This window comes from Electrophorus electricus, chromosome 3, assembly GCF_013358815.1.
Source record: "Electrophorus electricus isolate fEleEle1 chromosome 3, fEleEle1.pri, whole genome shotgun sequence".
In the NCBI taxonomy this organism is placed as follows: domain Eukaryota; kingdom Metazoa; phylum Chordata; class Actinopteri; order Gymnotiformes; family Gymnotidae; genus Electrophorus; species Electrophorus electricus.
This window is the reverse complement of record NC_049537.1, coordinates 30,370,001-30,388,184: the sequence shown is the minus strand read 5'-3', so window position 1 is coordinate 30,388,184 and position 18,184 is coordinate 30,370,001. Positions and strand designations below refer to the sequence as shown.

The following is an 18,184-nucleotide window of genomic DNA, read 5'->3' as shown; positions in this document are numbered from 1 at the left end:
GCCGATAAAAGACGTGTCCTTTCCCTTACGGTCAAGGAGAGGTCACAGAACGTCACGCGCTGAAGATCACAGCTCTCTGGAACTCTTTCGTTTTTAGTTTAGTTTAGTAGCAACGTCAAGCCGAAGAGATTTGTCGACGTTTTCGGTAGATTACAGCAGGCGACGCGAGATGCACGACTGCAGTCAGCCAGTTCAGCTTCCTGCTTCAAACGTGTACAGCAGGGCAGGGCTGAATTAACTGAATGAAATAAAAGATTCTCTGCACAGGGCAGTGGGGTGTGAAGGGAGACGTTTGGGGTGGCCCTCGGACCGCGGAGCAGAATTGATATGCATGTGTTTAGGGTTAGCAGCTAAGCAGAGTTGGAAATAGATAAGAAAAGGGTGAGTCTGTGTATGAGTGTGCGAGAAAGAGAGATAAGAAAGGCGTGCGTGCGTGCGCGTGTGTGTGCGTGCGAACACACGCACACCTTTGCTGCTTTTCACAGCCAACATAGCACATCTCCTGTATCTCCATCCTTGTTACGACATTAGTACCTTGTCCTCAGAGTCGCCAGTAATTATCAGTCACTGTTTGTGAGGGTAGAGCTCTCTTTCTGTTCTTGCTGTGATTGGCGTGATCAGTCTAGTCTCGCATCTACAAACTGTTTTTGAGTCTGATGGTTCCGGTGTCTCTTTTCAGATGGTAGAGATCGGAACAGGAAGTGGCCAGGGTGTGTGATCTCAGAGAAGATGGTTCTGGCTTGTTGTAGATGTCTTGGCTGGGCTGTAGTCTGATGCCTGAATCTTCCCCTTTTAGTTTCAAGCCCAAAGCAAAGATGGACATATCGCATTTGATCTAGTGAGCAGTCCGAATCTGAATTCCACCGTGCGCAGCAGTCACAGGTCTGCTTCCAAAGTTCAGCTTCCCCTGACACACAGGGAGAGTTCGTGACGCCCAAAGGCCAGACCCTCTGACATTTCCGGACCGTCTCTACGAACGTTCACGTTTGTGGCCATCCAAATGTCTTTGTAATCTTTTGCATATATCAAATACGCATTTATGGTACCATTAGCAACCCCCTCAGTCTGAGGACTCTGAGTTAATTGGGGGGGTTTTGTCCATGAAGTCACTGTGTCTGATGAAGTGTGTTTATATTCTTCTCCCACTCCCAGCAGTCTCTGGTGTTATGTTTGGCTTTTATTGTGCTATTGCATATGTTGTTATTTTGTGCTTTCCCACACCCACAGTACGCCTCTGACTGTGGAATGCATCCCTGCTGTAATATATTTGGAATAGATTGTGGTGGTTTTGCTATTACGACAAGGCCCTAATGTAAAAAGACCAATCCTCTGCGCTTTATTCTGGCTATTAGACTATAGCACACCACAGTGCATGTTGCAAACACACATTTCTAAAATAACACAAATACACTCAATCAAATGCACGAGCAGCTGCACTTCCCCTGCAAAACACTGCGACGCTACAACCGGCCTCTGGGAGGTGGCCCTGCTTCCAAGATTAGCACTGCCTCATGTCTTGACCTTTCAGGAATTATTTTCACAGTGTCAGGAGGGTGAACTTCTAAGCTTACTAAACCAATTGGTCCCGAGTCCGCTATGCTTTAGACATAGAGCCAGTAGGAAAGAGGGGGCATTTTACAGCTAATGTATGGGGACACGTGACTGGCTGACAAACAAACGGTTGTGAGAACCCACAGAGCAGAATAGCTCGAGCAGTGTGTATACCGGGGACGCCTCAATATCTTACCCAGCAGAGGCAGTTACAGCTCAGCTGATCCCGGTGCTTCCTGCTTGGATCATACGTTGGCACGGATCGGGGTTATTATCCTGTCTTCTCACCATCGTGGATGTTTATTACTGGCAGAGCAAGTGGAGTCTGGCAGCATCAGACCTCACAGTGGAGAACCGAACAGTCTTCTTAAGATACCACTGTGTCGGCCAAGAAATGCAGCAATCACGACACGGTGCTTTTCAGTGTCTGGTAATAGTGCCATGGCAACAACATGGTAGTGTTTACTTAGTTGTGGCTGCCAGTCAGACCAGTAAACATCTGTATCCCGTGCCTGCATTACCTAGACACGCAACATTTGTGGTCCTTAACCAGTAACTAAAACCCCAGTTGGCTTTTACACACAGCATACGCAGCACACGAGAGAGACTAATGACACAAGGTTTGTTGTTTAAATGTTTGAGTTGTAGTTTAATGTTTCCCAGCTGAACCAAGCTTCACTCTGGAGATCCCACACAGTTAATAGTCCCAAACAGTGCTTCTGTTGGCATCGGCTGGCCTGGTTTCTCCATGGGAAAAAGTCAAAAGTGTGTCAGTGTTCCTCTTAAAGCCAAGCGTGTGCGTCGGTGGATTAGGTTCCTCTTGGAGAAACACACCAAATCTAACCAAAAGAATGTGATTTGTGTCCAAAGGAATGTGAACGTGAAGGTCTATAATGGCCGAGTGAGAATTTCAGTTTAGCAGATCCCTGCAAAGCTACGCATGAGTAATGAAACAGCCGACCGCTGAGCTCTTGGGCAGGACTGGCAGACGGCACAAGCTTGGTGAAGGTTTCTGGGAGAGCAGGCTTTCTCTGCTGTGATGTAGTGGGGAGGTTAGTGGGGAGGTTACTGGCCCAGACCTGGAGCAGTGGCTTCGTGTTTAGTACCGGGCAGAGGTCTGGTGAAGCCAACAGTGCTACACCCACCGTGCACTGAAGGTACTCACCTGGTGAGTTGCTCCGGCTCCAGTGACTCATGCAGGGGAAAGGGAGCTTTAATGGGAGCAGGAGTAAAGACACCAAAGAGACAGGGAACAGAAAGGCCTCCTTTGTGTGAGTGGACGAAGGGAGGAGGCATCCCGTTCGCCAAAACCAGCCGTGAAACTCCATACAAGTCAAACATTCTCCTCCAGCTCCTGCCTCCAGGATTCCGACTAAAGACGGGAAGTTTGGAGAGCAGAATGAAACAACCCGATGCCGTCTGACAGCTGCCCCAAACCCCAGCCTGCAAACGAGACCCCCGGGAGGTCCTGACCCAAACCAAGCCAAGCATATTCAAGCTGGAGGCATGGACCTCATTAGGAAGGAAGTGGGCGTGGAGTCCACCTATATAGAGGCAGGGAAGGGACCCAACAAGAGTAGCGTTTCAGCCGCAGGCACGGTAGAACGCCCGATGCTTTGTTTCATTTCTCCCTGCACCCTGGAACGCAGGGGTGAGATGGAGCTGAGGCCTGATTGGTTGCTCAGATAGAAAGAGAGCATTCACGCTGCACGCAGGCTGTCCAGCAAGGGGTGTTGACCTCCTCGCAGAGGACTGTATAATCCAGGACGTGACTGCTAGCTTGGAACAGGGGCTCTTAGTTGAGGAAAAAGAAACCTGCTGTCCGGGCATTTTTATTTATTTTCTTTTTGCCTAAAAAGTGCCTTGTAGCAGAAGTGTAGCACTAAGTGTGTATTTGCTTTGTGTTACTGCACTGCAGTGACTAAATGGTTGCTATGGAGACCCTAAGGTCAGACTCGTCACACCCCTAAGTTAACAATGCTTTCTCACCGTGAGAATACGTGTTCGGAGAATGTCTAGTGCGAGAGTGTTTTAGAGGACTGTGTGGAGTGGTGCATCTGGGTTTATCTGGGTTTATCGTGCAGTCTGGGCACTCAGCCCCTGAGCACCCCACCTCCACACAGCACCAGAGGAGGCAGGCATCTCCGCTTCTCACACGATCCAGACATGAATAAACAGCCTTTCAAAACACTGTCTGCCCACAAAACTCATTAACCAAATAGCCGACAAAGATGAATCGGACTGAAATGGCTAAAGAGCCTTACAAATGATGTTGAGGTGCACCTGTAACACAAACCAAATGTAATCTGATTGCTTTCCATTACTTTAAGATTACTTTTAAAGCCCTTAAGAGCCAAAGAGTCCCAGAGCACTGGTCCCCTACAGTATGAGCCAGTACGACCACTAACAAACTCCCACAAGCTCCTGTATTTTCTCCATTCAGACTCAAGAGCTGCTCAGTAGATGTTAAAGTTGTCCATATAAAGCACATGTCTCTTCCCCAGCAGTCCAGCATTGCTGAGAAGGCCCTTCCCTACAGAACGGCCAGCCTCTCCACTTCTGTCACACTGGCAGGCTCTGTCAGATAGCTGGAGAAGGTTTCAGCATCGTGGGAACTGAAGCGCCGTTTGGCGATAGAAGCACTTGTCCGTTTTTGCCGAAGATGGTACTCCTGTTGGAAACGGAGTAGTACGTGGCTGAGAACGCGGCACAGCTTTATAAAAGCAGACTGTAATGCAGGTTCTTTACTCCCACCACATTATAACGAGTGCAGGAAACTGTTGTCTGATCATGAGAACAGGATATAACAGCAGTAACAATCAGCAGCTCTAACTGGCTGTGGGAACTGCTGTACTCTGCACTCTATCAACTTTATCATCCCCAAAAACATTTATTTCATCGAGATGTCACATTTAAGTAAAAGTACTGAAATGCATCCAGGGAAGCAGCACTTACTTGAAACTTTTAATCTGTTTCATTGCGAAGAAATAAAGACCAAAGAAGTGATGCTTAATGAGTCTTATGTTGGAATGGATTCCTGATCCTAATCTCCATATTTTAAAAATGCTCCTGTAAGATACACCTGTCTTTATTCTCCAACTGTAACGGAACACACATATGCCTTTTTGAATACATAATGCCGTTAAAGTATCCTGACTACATAATCCCATTACTACCCAACCCTATTATTCTGTGTTGTTAATTTTGTAAGTTCCTGTAAACCCCAAACCTCTGTGCTGCCATTCTGTTACAAAAAGTTCTACATTCCTGTGTAATCCAGAACTCTACATCATTCTGTGTTGCTATTGTTTCTGGACGCCTGCAGGACCTGGTTACTATGAGTGAGAGAATGCAGGCAGGATACAGGACCTTGGCCAGGAGACAGGAGCCTGAGGCTGAGGTCATGACCTTTCAAGCATGAGTCGTGGTCCGTGATACAAACCAAACCAAACCAAACCAAATATGTGTGCTAAGAACACCCTGAACATAGCAGCTAAAGACAAACACAAACACACCATTCCGCGGTGGGCAGGGAGAAACAGAAGACGCCGGAATTTGGGCTCAAAGGTCCAAACTCTAATCCCGATGACTGATGGGTTAACAAAAGAGGAAGTGAATGGCTGCCGCCCCCCACACCAAATCAAATGAAGGCTGTTGCATACTGGTGCTGTTCACAATTAGCACTGGCCACACTGGAAAGTAACGGCAGGTTTCAGTAGTTTATTGCACTAGTTGATTGATTGAAGCACAAAAACGCTAATGAATAAGTGAATAACCAAACATGCTAACGCATTAAGCACATGGAATAACACTAACCTGCTGTTCAGGTTCATTGTCAGCCACTTTAGCATTTGGGTGAAGTAAACTCTAAATATTTATGACATTACGGGCTATGAGAAAATGTTCATTACAGCTCAGCCCTTTCATTGCCTTCACAGCACCATTAAAACCACAGAACAATTTACAGTATATTCATAAAGGTTTCAAACCAAAGTTGGGATTTGGCAAGCAACAAGACACAGCATTCGTGTTAGTGTTCAGGCAGAAAGGTTTGGCTTCTGCACTGGACTTTGGCGTGTTTATTTTTGAAGAAAACGCACTGTACGGCTCTAGAAATGTCAGTCAGGTGAACACCTCTCCTGTCTCGAAGCCTTTTTGTTTATGAGCTCACTCTGGAATTCACACCTGGAGCTACGGTTCTTACCAGCCAAGGTCAGTGCCGTCAGGTCCTCCTGTTTTGTGGCCCTCTAGTCCCTGAGGGAAGGTAGTGTGGGTAACTCGATAGGGCATACCCAACTGGGTCACTCCTCACCCCAAACACCCTTCTTCCTCCATAATGGTTTCTAACTAGCCATGAGGTTTATTTCCCCCCGTCGGTCATTCGCAAGCGTCAGACAGGAGATTTTTATGGCCTCCCCTCGCCTCCATGCTTCCCACTGGGCCGTCCGGAATGCTGCAGCAGACTGCGAGTAATCCTTCCTCAGCCTCCGTGGTAGCATGTCTCTAAATCCAGCTTGAAGCATTACCGGGTGATGAATTGGAAACAGTTTTTCATGCAGGCAGACTATCAAAGCCTCCGACAAGGCCAGGGGTTGTTCATGGAGGCTGGGCCGTCCAACCCTGGCAGAGGGGCCGAGCTGGTTCAGGTTCACTCTTTTCCCATCTGGCATTCAGACACATGAAATGCCGAGATCTTCCCATGGATGTGGTCCAGGCATCCCTTCCTCACCCACACCATTGTCCTTTGAAGCATGGGACGCCATCGCACGTGTCTCGTGTAAACACGCACGTTGGTCGTCTTGGCAAAAACCACATCCATTTCCCAACAGAAGTGTGTCGAGCAAGGCAACCCATTCTTGGATACCTGAATATGATTCGATCATAAGTTACAAGAGGATTTCTAAACGTTTCCTTCGCCTTGTCTCAAGACTCTTAAAATTCTCCAAAACTTCACCATTTCGGACACACAGGCATTAAAAAGGGTTTTGTTCTCCTCTAGAATGTAAATAATGCATTAATTGTATGTTCTGGAACTTTGTTTCAGTTTAATGCAAAAATAGACTTAAAGTAAAACAAATTGTAATGTGTAACTATAAAATATCACATTGTTAGCACTATGTCATTTAAACATTTACTTAAATCCACACACTGTTTGACTGTAGAAGAAGCACAAATGTAGACAAGATTCAGTGTTTAAAATAAATGTCAAAATTCCATCAACAGTTCATAAAGCAAAAAAGCTTGGCAGACGTATACAAACGTTAGCCTAGTACACTAAGCCTCAACACTACTGATGGCATCTTTACAAGACGTGAAACTCCCTGTCTGTAATTCAGGGCTACAATTCGATTACCTAAATGCTCAGAACTGAAATCTTACAGGTGCAGTGATGGTTCAACATTTACATTTTTGTTACCCGTTTTCTTCCCCCCCCCCCCCCCCCCCCCCCCCCCCAACACATCCCAGAGCCTCTATCGGAGCCCGTCTCTCGGGGTGGGGGGGATCCTAGTGGATTTTTGGTGCAATGCAAAATATTTGTAGAGTTTGCTTTATGTCAAAAAACATGACAACCAGGATGTCTGTTTCTCATTATCCAGGTTTCTTTTTTAAATGTTTATTTAAAGTTTCAATCAACCAGTCAGGAACTCTGGTTAAGAAAGCAGCAGCGGACGCTCTTCAGCAGGGAGTATTAACAGTGACCCGCTAACCCTCACATGCTGTGCATTACGAAGGCATGCAAAGCCTAGTGTGTTAGCACACCTCCCTCTCCAGAGGGCTGGTGGGGTAGGGTGGGGGTGTAGCCCCAGAGTGCTGGTGGGGGTGTAATCGCAGAGGGCTGGTGGGGTAGGGTAGGGGTGTAGCCCCAGAGTGCTGGTGGGGGTGTAACCGCAGAGGGCTGGTGGGGTAGGGTGGGCGTGCAAACACCACTGTGTGGGCAACCTTCCCTCTCTAGTGTTCCTGTGGAGTAGGGCCATTTACTGAATCCTAATGATGCAAGAATGAAATGCGGCTATCGAATCGATATCTTTCAAAAGAAATAAAACAGTAAGTAAAAGCTCTAACTGTGTAGACCAAATAAAGAAAGAAAGAAATCCTTCTTGTCAGAAATGGGCTAAAGGCTTGGACTGTTTCCTGTTGGGAGAAGATAACGGCAGGCCCTCCCGGATAAGCAAATATTAATAACTTACTCTGAGTGAGCAGCATGTTATTACGCGCCATTCCTTCCACAGCAGAGGCGCCCTTGATGATGTTCCAGGGCAGTGGAGGCAGATGGCCTCCCTCAGTGTCGCCCTGGTGGGTCTACTGGTGGGATTACACACGAAGGAGTCGGATGCTGGGAGATCCGGCGGACTCGGGGAGCTGTCCAACCACAGAGAGAAAGATCACTGATCTGGGAGCAGCTATACTTAGAGAGTAGATATGTTATGATATAGTATATACTTAGGGAGTAGATATACTGTTAAATAGGCCTACATATGCACGCAGGTATAGTGTAAACATTCAAATAAACCCACATCACACTGAAGCCAGTCCAAATGCGTCACTTCATGGTTAGAGAGACAAAGGAGAAGCTCTTTTCAGTTACCGTCTGACTATGGTCAAGTCTGCCAAGCGTCTGGTCATTGGCACCCATGTCCCAGACGCGTCACCGCTACATTCGTCATCTGATCTGAGCTGCCATGTACAGAGCACGTTTGTGTGTGGAGCAGGGCACTCACTGACTCTTGACCTAGGGCGCAGCTCTAAGGACTCCGTGCCGACGAACACCAGGCCAAGGGGAGTTAAGGCAACGGCTGCAGTGCTTTGTCCCGCAATACCCGACCTACTCTCCACGCGCGAGTGCCAGGCTGTAAAAGGTTTACTGCTTCCTCATCCTCCAACGCTCGCACGCTGCCCACAGCTGGAAGGAGTTCACAGTGTGTGTTGGAAGCAAGCCTTTGTCTGCCTGCGCTGGACCCAGTCCCCGGAGTGCCTGTGGAACCTGTCTGGCCAAGGGCCTCGTCTGTTCCTGACCGCCTCTCTGCATGTTGGCTGCCGGAGCCGTCTTACGCCCCCTGTTCCTAAGTGGCTGGGGCGAGGCTTGCCTTCCGAGGGGACGTCACATCCTCCAGCACGTGGCGAATGAACGGCCCGGCGGCGGAAGAAGGAAAATGCCGCCATGGAAAAAAAAAAGCTTTCCAGGTCTTGGGTGGAGTCGTCTGTCAACGTCTTTCTCTGCTCAGAGGAGAGCCCATCAGAACACTGACTTGATTGGACGTTCCTTCAAAACAGGCCCATGGACACAGTTGAAGGGGCTCGCAGGGGGAGTTTAACTTTCAGATCTGAATCTGAGCAGCTGAGCCAGCCATGTCAGAGTTTACTCATGCAGAACACAAATCTGCGCGTTTTACCCGACACCCATTTTTAATGAAACGGTATCAAAGGCAGCACCAACCTTGGTATCTGGAGTTTGAGAGTATAAACGCTTTATGGATCGCAGAGCAGATGAAGGTAATAATTCATTCTGGAGCCTCTCTGAGACAAAGCCTGTGATGTGTCTGTGTGTGTGTGTGTGTGTGTGTCACACTATAGCCTCTACTGTGTGGAAAAAAACACTTACAGTCGCGTTAAAGCTCAGCTCTGCCATCCACGCAGAGAGATCTCAGTCCTTTTATGGTCAGCAAGCGTCTGTGTCGTGTGCCGTTTGTGCGAGACGAGAAACAGCACGCGGGGCAGTGGAATCGCACTGCATTGCTGCGGTTCGCGGAGATCTTCTCTCGGCCGAGGCTTTACAGCCAGTCCTGGTCATGAATGCCTGTTTTCTTATCCATCGTGGCTGAGGATGAATCCGCTTCTTTCGCCACCCGCTGTCTAGCTCGCATCCTGCAGTCCGGCCACACTCGCAGCCACTCTCTGGATGGCTCGGTACAGCTCGGCATGGGGTCACATTCGGACAGAGTGAGACGGTCATGCCGTCTTGAGTGGCACAGACTCTGATTCAGAGGATGAATTAGAATCTGTTTGGTTGTTCCACAGACATCATCTTTGAAACCACAGTAACAACTCGAAAAAGTTCAGCTAGACAGTTACATTTTTTAATTATTTAGGTTTTATGTTAACATATTGAAGACATCTTGGTTTCTAAAGCCAAGCACAGATATGTAGCCAGTCCATCCTTGGTTCTGTCTAGCAGAAATGTTTTGTTTAAAGCTGATACATGACAATTTCTGATGTTAAAACACACACTTAGAATGCCAAACCTACCACTGTAGGCATATGTGGATTTAAAAAAAAAACCAAAAACGCAGAGACCTGCAGCATCTACAATCAACATGTGCGCTACATTCCACCCCGAGGCTTACTGACATGGTTTATTCCTGCAGGGGCCCTGGCACGCCACAGCCGGGGACATCTGCTCATCAGATGCATGTCAGCGCCTGGTGTTCTCTCCAGCCAGACCTAATGCAGTTTATTCTCTGCAGGACTGGAAGGTTAATGAACCCGGCATAGCTGAGCCCGACGGGAGGAGGACTCGACAGGAAGATGAGCAACCTCTGAAAAATATCTCGCATTTGTGGCCGAGAAGGTCGCTGCCCTTTATCTAAACCGTTGGAGAGATAGTGAGAACGTAGTTATACACTTCCCCACCAGTACTGTAAACAGATTTGTTCCCGGATGGTGTGAGGGGAATACTTCCTCCAGCCTACTGTTGGACAGATGGTTTACATGTTCCTGATGAGATGCTTCCTTTCTCAACTCCCTTCGAGCATACAAGCGCTTTCTTTCTGACCGTACTAAAGACTAGATGACCAGGTCTCGGAGCCACAGAACAGCCAACCAGACCAAAGATTCCTTCTCACCTTGGATAAATACAGCCTTCCAGGACATGATTCACAGCCAGACACTTCATGAAGTCTGCCCCATGACATCAGAAGAGCACGTGCAGTCCGTTCACAGTGGCAGAACCTCACGACTTGGGCCGAGAGCGAGCTGGAGCCACTCTACCCCAGTCCAGCTTCTCCGAGGTGGTTTTCGAGCTGCTGTTTCTTACCCTCATCTTGCTGGTAGAGTTCTGCCAGAACAATAACTGTTCATCTTCTCACCTATATATGATTTAGCATGGAGGGGCTACCACACACACACCACACACAGACCAAGCTCCCCTTCTCATCTGGGGTCCATTTTAAGTACCAAACCCAATCTATCCCTCTGAAGGAAACAAAAAGTATCGTTTCATTTAAAGAACCAAGCGGGTGTCACTCAGAGTTAGGAGACCTCCATTCTGCTTTTATGTCATTGCAAGTTCTACTTAGAGAGACTCCTGAGAACCCTGGTTTTGTTTGTAAAGAACCTTTAAGATATGTTTATACGGTTACAACAGAACTAAGATGCTTTAGGCGTCTGTAGCGCGAACTGATGTGTCCACGCTCGTGGGCGTCTAGCCTGTGCGAACTGAAGGTTGTGATTAGAAACTCATCGCTCATTTTAATGTTCAGTCATAAAGTAACACACGTTCACCAGAAGAGGGCGCGAAGGCATCTGCAGGGTTAGGCGTGAGCTCCACTGCAGAGGCGCGGCTGAGTTGCAGGAGACAGCGTGGTCTAGCAGCAGGTTTCACCTCACCTCCCGGTGCTAGCTGCTGCAGGAGCCATGACAGCCCACGAGCTGGACACACACAGAAGGAGGATTGTGCAGGGCACAATTCCGCGCGGCAGTCTTTAGAAATACAAGTTAAATATATGCTGAAACATTTTTTTAAATGCTTTAAAAATGATACACATTTCATTTCAGGCAGGTAAATAACTGATAAGAGTAATGCCGATAAGACAATTATCGAAACCTGACTCAAATTACTAATACTAAAATACTTCTGAATTATTTACATCGGTTTTTTAAAAAACACCTCTTGTAGCCAGAGACCCAGTGCACCTTGTCCTGCTTAACAAGTCAGGACTGGTGCTGCTCAGCGTCACAACACACCGAGATGGCCGCGTGGGCTGTCTCGAAGCCTCTCCGACCGCGCGTGAGGAGCTCACAGAGGGTTATCAAAAAAGAAAGATGAACCCCGCGCCACAGACTCATATACAAGGGCGTTATGACAATTACCCATGATTTCCTATCTTTGCGTCCCGGCTCACTTCCAGCGCTCCTGGGAACAATCAATTAAGCAATCAATAATCAAAAGGCCCGCACCCCATACGGGCTCCTCTGCTCCTGATTGGGCCTCACCTGCTGACCCCGCCCTGGAAACGCCTCCGCATTATCATATGCACCTGAATTTGGTGAAGTCTCGCGCGGGTCCGTGAGTTTCTTGTAATTCTAGTACTGAGTGTAATACCTTAGCGTGCCTGTTCCAGTTTGTTAACGGATTGTGGATTTGCTTTTGGTAGATTTGTTTTCGATTTCGATCGCCCGTTAAGACCGTGATATCTGTACATGTATACATGTATCTAAGTCTAAGGACTCTCATAGTACCCAAATGCCATTAAGTTATTTTACCTCGGTAATTAGTATAATTAACCCGGTATAGTACCCCAGTAATATGGTACAAATCGAGAACAGACCAGTTGTATGGCTTTACATACAAAGAATCCGTTTGTACTGAAACACCGTGAAGCAAAGCACTGGGTTCTCCGCCAAACGCGTCGTCCTCACGTGAAACCCACCGGACCTCTAAAACATCCTCCCACTCCCTCATCTCGTCTGCTGCTGTACTCCAGTGACCGCGGGGGTCACGTCCAGAAGTCATGCCAAACATCTGGGAAATATGTTCCGAGATAGTTGCTTCAGTACGTAACGGTGTCTGTCGGCTCGGAGTCGCTGTGGCTCAGAGCTCAAGGGCGCAATATTCCGGACGCAAACCGGATCAATTTAGTGCCTCGCACCGCACATGTTAATGACGGTTCTCCGCCTTACATGAGACGCGGGGACGTGACGAACGGCAATGAGATCGTTCCGTGGTTTTATCGACGCACGGGGTCTTTCTTGCTTACGGCTCAAAAAGACGGCACGACTGTCCTAAACACGCCCCGTTTCGGTTCAAGGCCTAGGGGGGGATACGATTTATGACGTGGCTCAAGACCTTCAAGGTCATTCTGGGTTCTGAAAGGTAAATAAGAGACTGAACGTGATGGTCTTTTTTCTTGCTAATGTGCTTCCAGTACGGTTCTGCTGCTGCTGCTGCACGGCCACACTGGGCGCGAGCGCTCAGCCATTCCTCCACAGTGGTAGCTGACGCATTGCTGTGGCCATGGCAACAAGCTTGAGAAGAGTAGAGAGCATCTGGCGTGTCAGCATATCCAAGGGTGGATGAGAAGGGAAAGAATAAAAAGATAAACGTGGGCTTACTGGTTAAACGTGGGCTTACTGGTTAAACGTGATCTTACTGGTTAAACGTGGGCTTACTGGTTAAATGTGGGTGCAGTGCATATTACTCTGGTATTATTATCACTGTATTGGCTTCCTGTCAATTTCCATATTGATGACAGAATTCTGTTCCTGGCATCTACAGCACTACCCGGCATCGATCCCCAGGGTCTGAGTGAACTTATTTCCCCTTATGAACCATCCCACCTACTAAGATCACAAGCTGCTGGAAATCTACTAGCAAACACCTGGAACTATAAAGCAACAGCAGGGGGAGGAACACTTCCATACCAAACCCCTCCAATAAAACGTATTTATGTAGTCAAGCTCTCCTGTCAGATAGATGGTGCAGATGTTGAGGTTCATGGACATGCAGTTAACCAAGGGTGCTGTCGTCCGGCTGTCATCACTCATTCACACGGGCGTGTCGAGGGTAGAGCGGAGTGCTGGGATCTCAGGAAGGGCTCTGCATGTGCCACTGGCCTTCCTGGTGAGATTAAAACCTGTGGCTGACTGTCATGTGACTATGGTGAACAGCCCATATCCACCATCCTCAACTCTCCCACCCAACTGGGCTTAGATGTTACCTGTGTGGACTAGAACTTCATATTGGTTCTACCTGAATACTCTTAATACCACTGCAAAATCAGTGTTAGTCATTTCTTAAGACTTTTTTTAAGTTATTGCCCAAAAAAAGCATCTTTATTCATTCTTTGTTGTTAGTTTTTATCTGGCATGGATGAGAAGAGGATGAGTTATCCCTCTTGGTTCTTGTCATGGTTCCTCTAGTGTTTAGAAGCTCTTCCTCATCGCTTGCTCATCAGAGACCCAGATTCTCTGCAAAGCTTAATTTTTGTAAAGTGTATCAAAGCATATGCATATTATTTTCTCAGTGTTTTAAAACGGTAAATGCTGCACATAGTGTTCTCAGAGTTTAATCTGTGATGTGTATAATGATATGAATATTTCCTTCAAATATATATATGTACGTCTAAATAATTAAGAGTCTAACCATTAATCTTGCTATGCAGACTCGACCCATAATGTGGCTCCCAATTGAAAAACAACACATAAATCTGTTGACAATTTCATGTAAAACCAACTTAAAGTGGTGTGTGTGTGTGTGTGTGTGTGTGCGCATGTGTGCACTTGCATGTGCGTGCATTTTCCTGTTTACTCTCTGCAAGGCAGTGCTCATTCTGCGTACATTAAAATGCCAGGTCTTAATTACAAATCTCTATGGAAGTAAAAATCCATTTCCTGTCCTTTATTCTCACGTTGCTCCTCTCTTTCTCTCTCTCTCTGTCTTTCTCTTTGTCAGTGGTAGCTGGATGCTTTGGCCTTTGAGAGCAGTAATTCAATACTAAATCAGAAAAGCAATTCTCTCGTATCTCTAATGAGGATTCTTGGTGATTCTCACTAGCCCTGATTAGAGGGAGAGGGGAAACTGGAGGAACTACAGGAAGTACTGCCTCGCTTCCTTTTCTTTCATTGTTCATAATCTGTGCTGCATCAAAAAGTCAAAGAAAAAGTGGTGATTTGGGGGAAGGGGGACAACTGCGTGAACTCTGGGACCGGGTGAGGAAGAGTCCACTTCCTGTGTCTTCATGCGGTCATTTGAATTTAATTTAAATGCGCAATCTAATTTGTGGCCTGATCAATAGTAATGTGAGTGAAGTCATTGTAAAGAGTGAGATGATGTCAGATTGCACTACCCCTCCACACACACACACACTACCTGAGTGACTCATGTTCAGTGTGCATGCACACAGCTGTGTGAGGTGAATCCAATTCTGCTGGCATATTAGCAAGTCTCAGTGTGTCTCTAAATTGTTTATTTCATGGCTTGTGTGTGTGTGTGTGTGTTCTTAACATGTAAGGCATATACACCTCTTAGGCTGGTGATACTGATATTCCCAGGGAATGTATGTCCGTAGGAACTTCAAAGCTTGTTAAGTGTCTGTGGTGGACTCCTGGTGCAACCTGAAGTCTTAACGCGTTGGCCATGTCCTCCCCCAAACCCGCCTCTTCTCTTCAGCAGCCCCACCCTTAGCCGCGTTACCCGCTGTGATAAGGAGCTCGTGGAAGCTGTGAGGGTTACGAGCAATTCTGCAGTGTGGGTGATCTCATTCGTGGCGCTTGATGGCCCACTCATTTCCAGTCAAAGATTAGGTCATTGTTTAGAAGATGGAAGAGATTACTGCTGTGCGAGATCTTTCCTGGAAGGTGGTATTCTGTTCGCTGCACTTTAAATGAGGCTAAACAAAGGGACCCTGACAACAGAACACACCCTCAGCGAGGCGACAAGACTCCAACAATGCAAAAGTGCTTCCCCCCCCAACACAAGCACACACAGTCTCTCTCTCTCTCTCTCTCTCTCTCTCTCTCTCTCTCTCTCTCTCTCTCTCACTAACACTGATCGCCGTTATCTGGGTGACATCATCTAAGTTATGTGAGCAGAAGTCAAACAGCAGATTAAAGAGGCATGGCTTTTATCTAACATCACAGCCAGTAGCACCACATGTCGGTGTTGCACCCAAGAACCAGTGGCCTATAAACACAAAGGTCCCTTTAAGACAATTTAAACATTTTGTTCAAGTGAACAAGTGAAAAAGCAATCTGATTATTGCTATATGTTATGAAAATCAAATAAAATATATTAAAAATTTTATATATATATATATATATATATATATATATATATATATATATATATATATATATATATATATATATATATTAGCTGTTTTAGCTAGTTGCCATACAGGTTCCTATAAATGTCTTGTCAGTATTGCACCACAGACGGGACTCTTTAGTCTTGCCTCCCACATCTGCAGGTGTCAGACGTTGTTTTTGTGTGTGTGTGTGTGACAAACAGCAACAATCCGTCTTTGTGCCTTAGACATTTTTTTTCAAATGAAACGCCCAGAGCTTAAAGGAACTGACCAGTCAAAAGGGTGCCATCTAGAACACACACTCTGCATCTCCACAGAACGATGTTTATGAGCAGACTAGAAAAATGAAATGAGAACAATAAACCAGCAAGGACTTTTTATCTGAGAGAGCTGATTCATTATCCCGATGCGATTAGGCACTTTCAGACTGCGGTGATTACGAGTGGTTTCTTGCTTCTGCTGGCATGATTGCACAGAGCAAACAGGAATTAGTAATCAGGCATGCTCTAATTTTCTCTCACAAGAAGGTTTGTTTGCAATGTTACTACAGAAGACCCAATACCTGCCACATTTTCACCCTGCAATGCACCTTCTCTATTGAGCATGTGTGTCACCGTGTGGAGTGGACTGCTAGAGAAGCACAAAGAAGACAAACTGAGGAGCCCAGGATGCTACGATCAGATGTTTAGTATAATTCAGGTGGAAAACTGTCAAAGTGTTAACGTTATTGCAGATCTTTCAGGCCATTTAAGGTCATTTGTGTTTACACGTGTGAAGAATGCTCTGGTGTCTTCGCAGCACAGCGGAGGATCATAAAAAGAATCACAGCATTTCGACTGTGGTGTTTGGACTGTGGTGTTTGGACTGTGGTGTTTTCAGCATGCACAGAAATACCAGTTAATAATTCAGACACCCCTGTATGTTGCACAGTCCTGCAGAACACCATAACGAGAGCCAGCCCCCCTGTTCTTCTCTCTCCCTCCCTCATTCTCTCGCTCTCTTTCTCTCCTATCCATTTACCTTCCTCTCTAGTTTTCTCCCTCTCTCTATCCAGATTTCTCTCTCCCCTGCAACCCTCCACCGGCCCCCACCTCCCCCCATCCTCTGAAGGAGAGATGCAGATCCCCCATGAGCTGCCTCAACCAATCGCGGCGCTGCCAGGTGATGTCATGCACTAGGAGTGGTACGGCCACTGAGGCTTCTGTGCTTTTGTATCCGAGGAGCAGCAGACACAGAGAGAGCAGGAGAGAGAGATAGAGAGAAAGAGAGAGAGAGAGAGAGAGAGGCACGGATAAAGGACTACATTACCGTGGAGAGGGGGTAAGTGTCGATCCCCACCCAAAACAAATCGCCCTTCATTCCAGTGTTTTGAGTGTTTAGTGGTTATGGTTGTACTGGTCTTACGAGGCAGACTGGGCTCTGGGACTGGTCTCGCTGCATCGTGCATTACAACCTCAGTAATTTCTCACGCCAGGTTTTTGTTGGGCGTTAATGCATGAGATTATTTAGCCGTCGTGTTTATGCGGAATTGAAGGGTTGTGCATAGCCCGTGTGTGTCTTTACGTGCTTCTGTGGTATGACAGAACTGAGTGGTACATCCGATTATGTCACTTTAAATAGCTGGTCAACTGCCAGTTAATAATGGTAAACATTTATGCATGAATGTTTTATGTCTGATAGATATTTGGTTCCATGTCTATAAGGACGGTAACACTGACATGCATGTTTCCACTAGAACTCACAGTATACCAAATCATTGATTTATTTCGTGTCTCTGTTCATTACTTTGCTCAATGCACTTCACTGACCATTATGTTGTTAGTGTCATTCAGTTACTGTCATTCTGCTACTGTCATTCAGGTTACATTAAACCACACGCTGATACACCTTCCATTCTGTTACGGCTCAGCCCAGACTCGTAACAGCCATTTTGAGGCAAAAGTTGAATGTTATGTAACAGGATCCCGCTGAAAACAACTAAAGGACAAAGATGGCGCCGGAATTTGGCCTGTAACTGCAGATATTTCTGTTGCTAAGATGTTTCAGAAGGCTAACCTTGGAAACAGATAACCTTGGAAACAAAAAACCTCTGAGTGCCAAAGGAGGCTGTGGTCCCTCCACTGGACAAATGTAAATACACAGCATTGTCTGCAGGATGTGGGTATTTATCAGAACGCTGGGTATGTTAGGGAGGTTGGGCAAGGGTAGTGTGTGTGTGTGTGTGTGTGTGTGTGTGTGTGTGTGTGTGTGTGTGTGTGTGTGTGTGTATGTATGTGTATGTGTGTGTATGTGTATGTGTGTGTGTGTATGTGTGTGTATGTATGTGTATGTGTGTGTGTGTGTGTGTGTGTGTGAGTGTGAGTGTGTGTGTGTGTGTGAGTGTGTGTGTGTGTGTGTGTGTGAGTGTGTGTGTGTGTGTGTGTGTGTGTGTGTGTGTGTGTGTGTGTGAGAGAGAGATAGGGCGATGTGGCCTTTGCCCACAGGGGCCGTGTCACCATTACTCGTAATGAAGTACTAGGGTAGGCATGTCAGTGCCTCTAACACTCGCACACGCCATGCTAATCAGACCACGCCATGCTAATCAGACCACGCCATGCTAATCAGACCACGCC

At 46.8% G+C, this 18,184-nt stretch overlaps 1 protein-coding gene and 1 long non-coding RNA gene across 3 annotated transcripts in view; one reads left to right on the top strand and one right to left on the bottom strand.

Annotated features, from left to right (window-relative positions):
• Positions 1-5,260: 5,260 nt before the first annotated feature.
• Positions 5,261-9,423, bottom strand: LOC118241033. Its single transcript, XR_004775804.1, has 3 exons — positions 9,152-9,423; positions 7,740-7,911; positions 5,261-6,415 (listed from the first exon to the last, which is right to left on the bottom strand). It is a non-coding gene; the product is annotated as an uncharacterized LOC118241033 (long non-coding RNA).
• A 7,346-nt stretch (positions 9,424-16,769) lies between these two features.
• Positions 16,770-18,184, top strand: part of stmn4 (stathmin-like 4) — a 6,172-nt gene continuing 4,757 nt past the window's right edge. Inside the window, exon 1 of one of the 2 annotated variants that reach the window (XM_027015966.2) lies at positions 16,770-16,892. The gene's annotated coding sequence lies outside the window, so the exon portion shown is untranslated. The remainder of the gene's footprint in view (positions 16,893-18,184) is intronic. The other variant, XM_027015967.2, reaches the window with a different exon arrangement.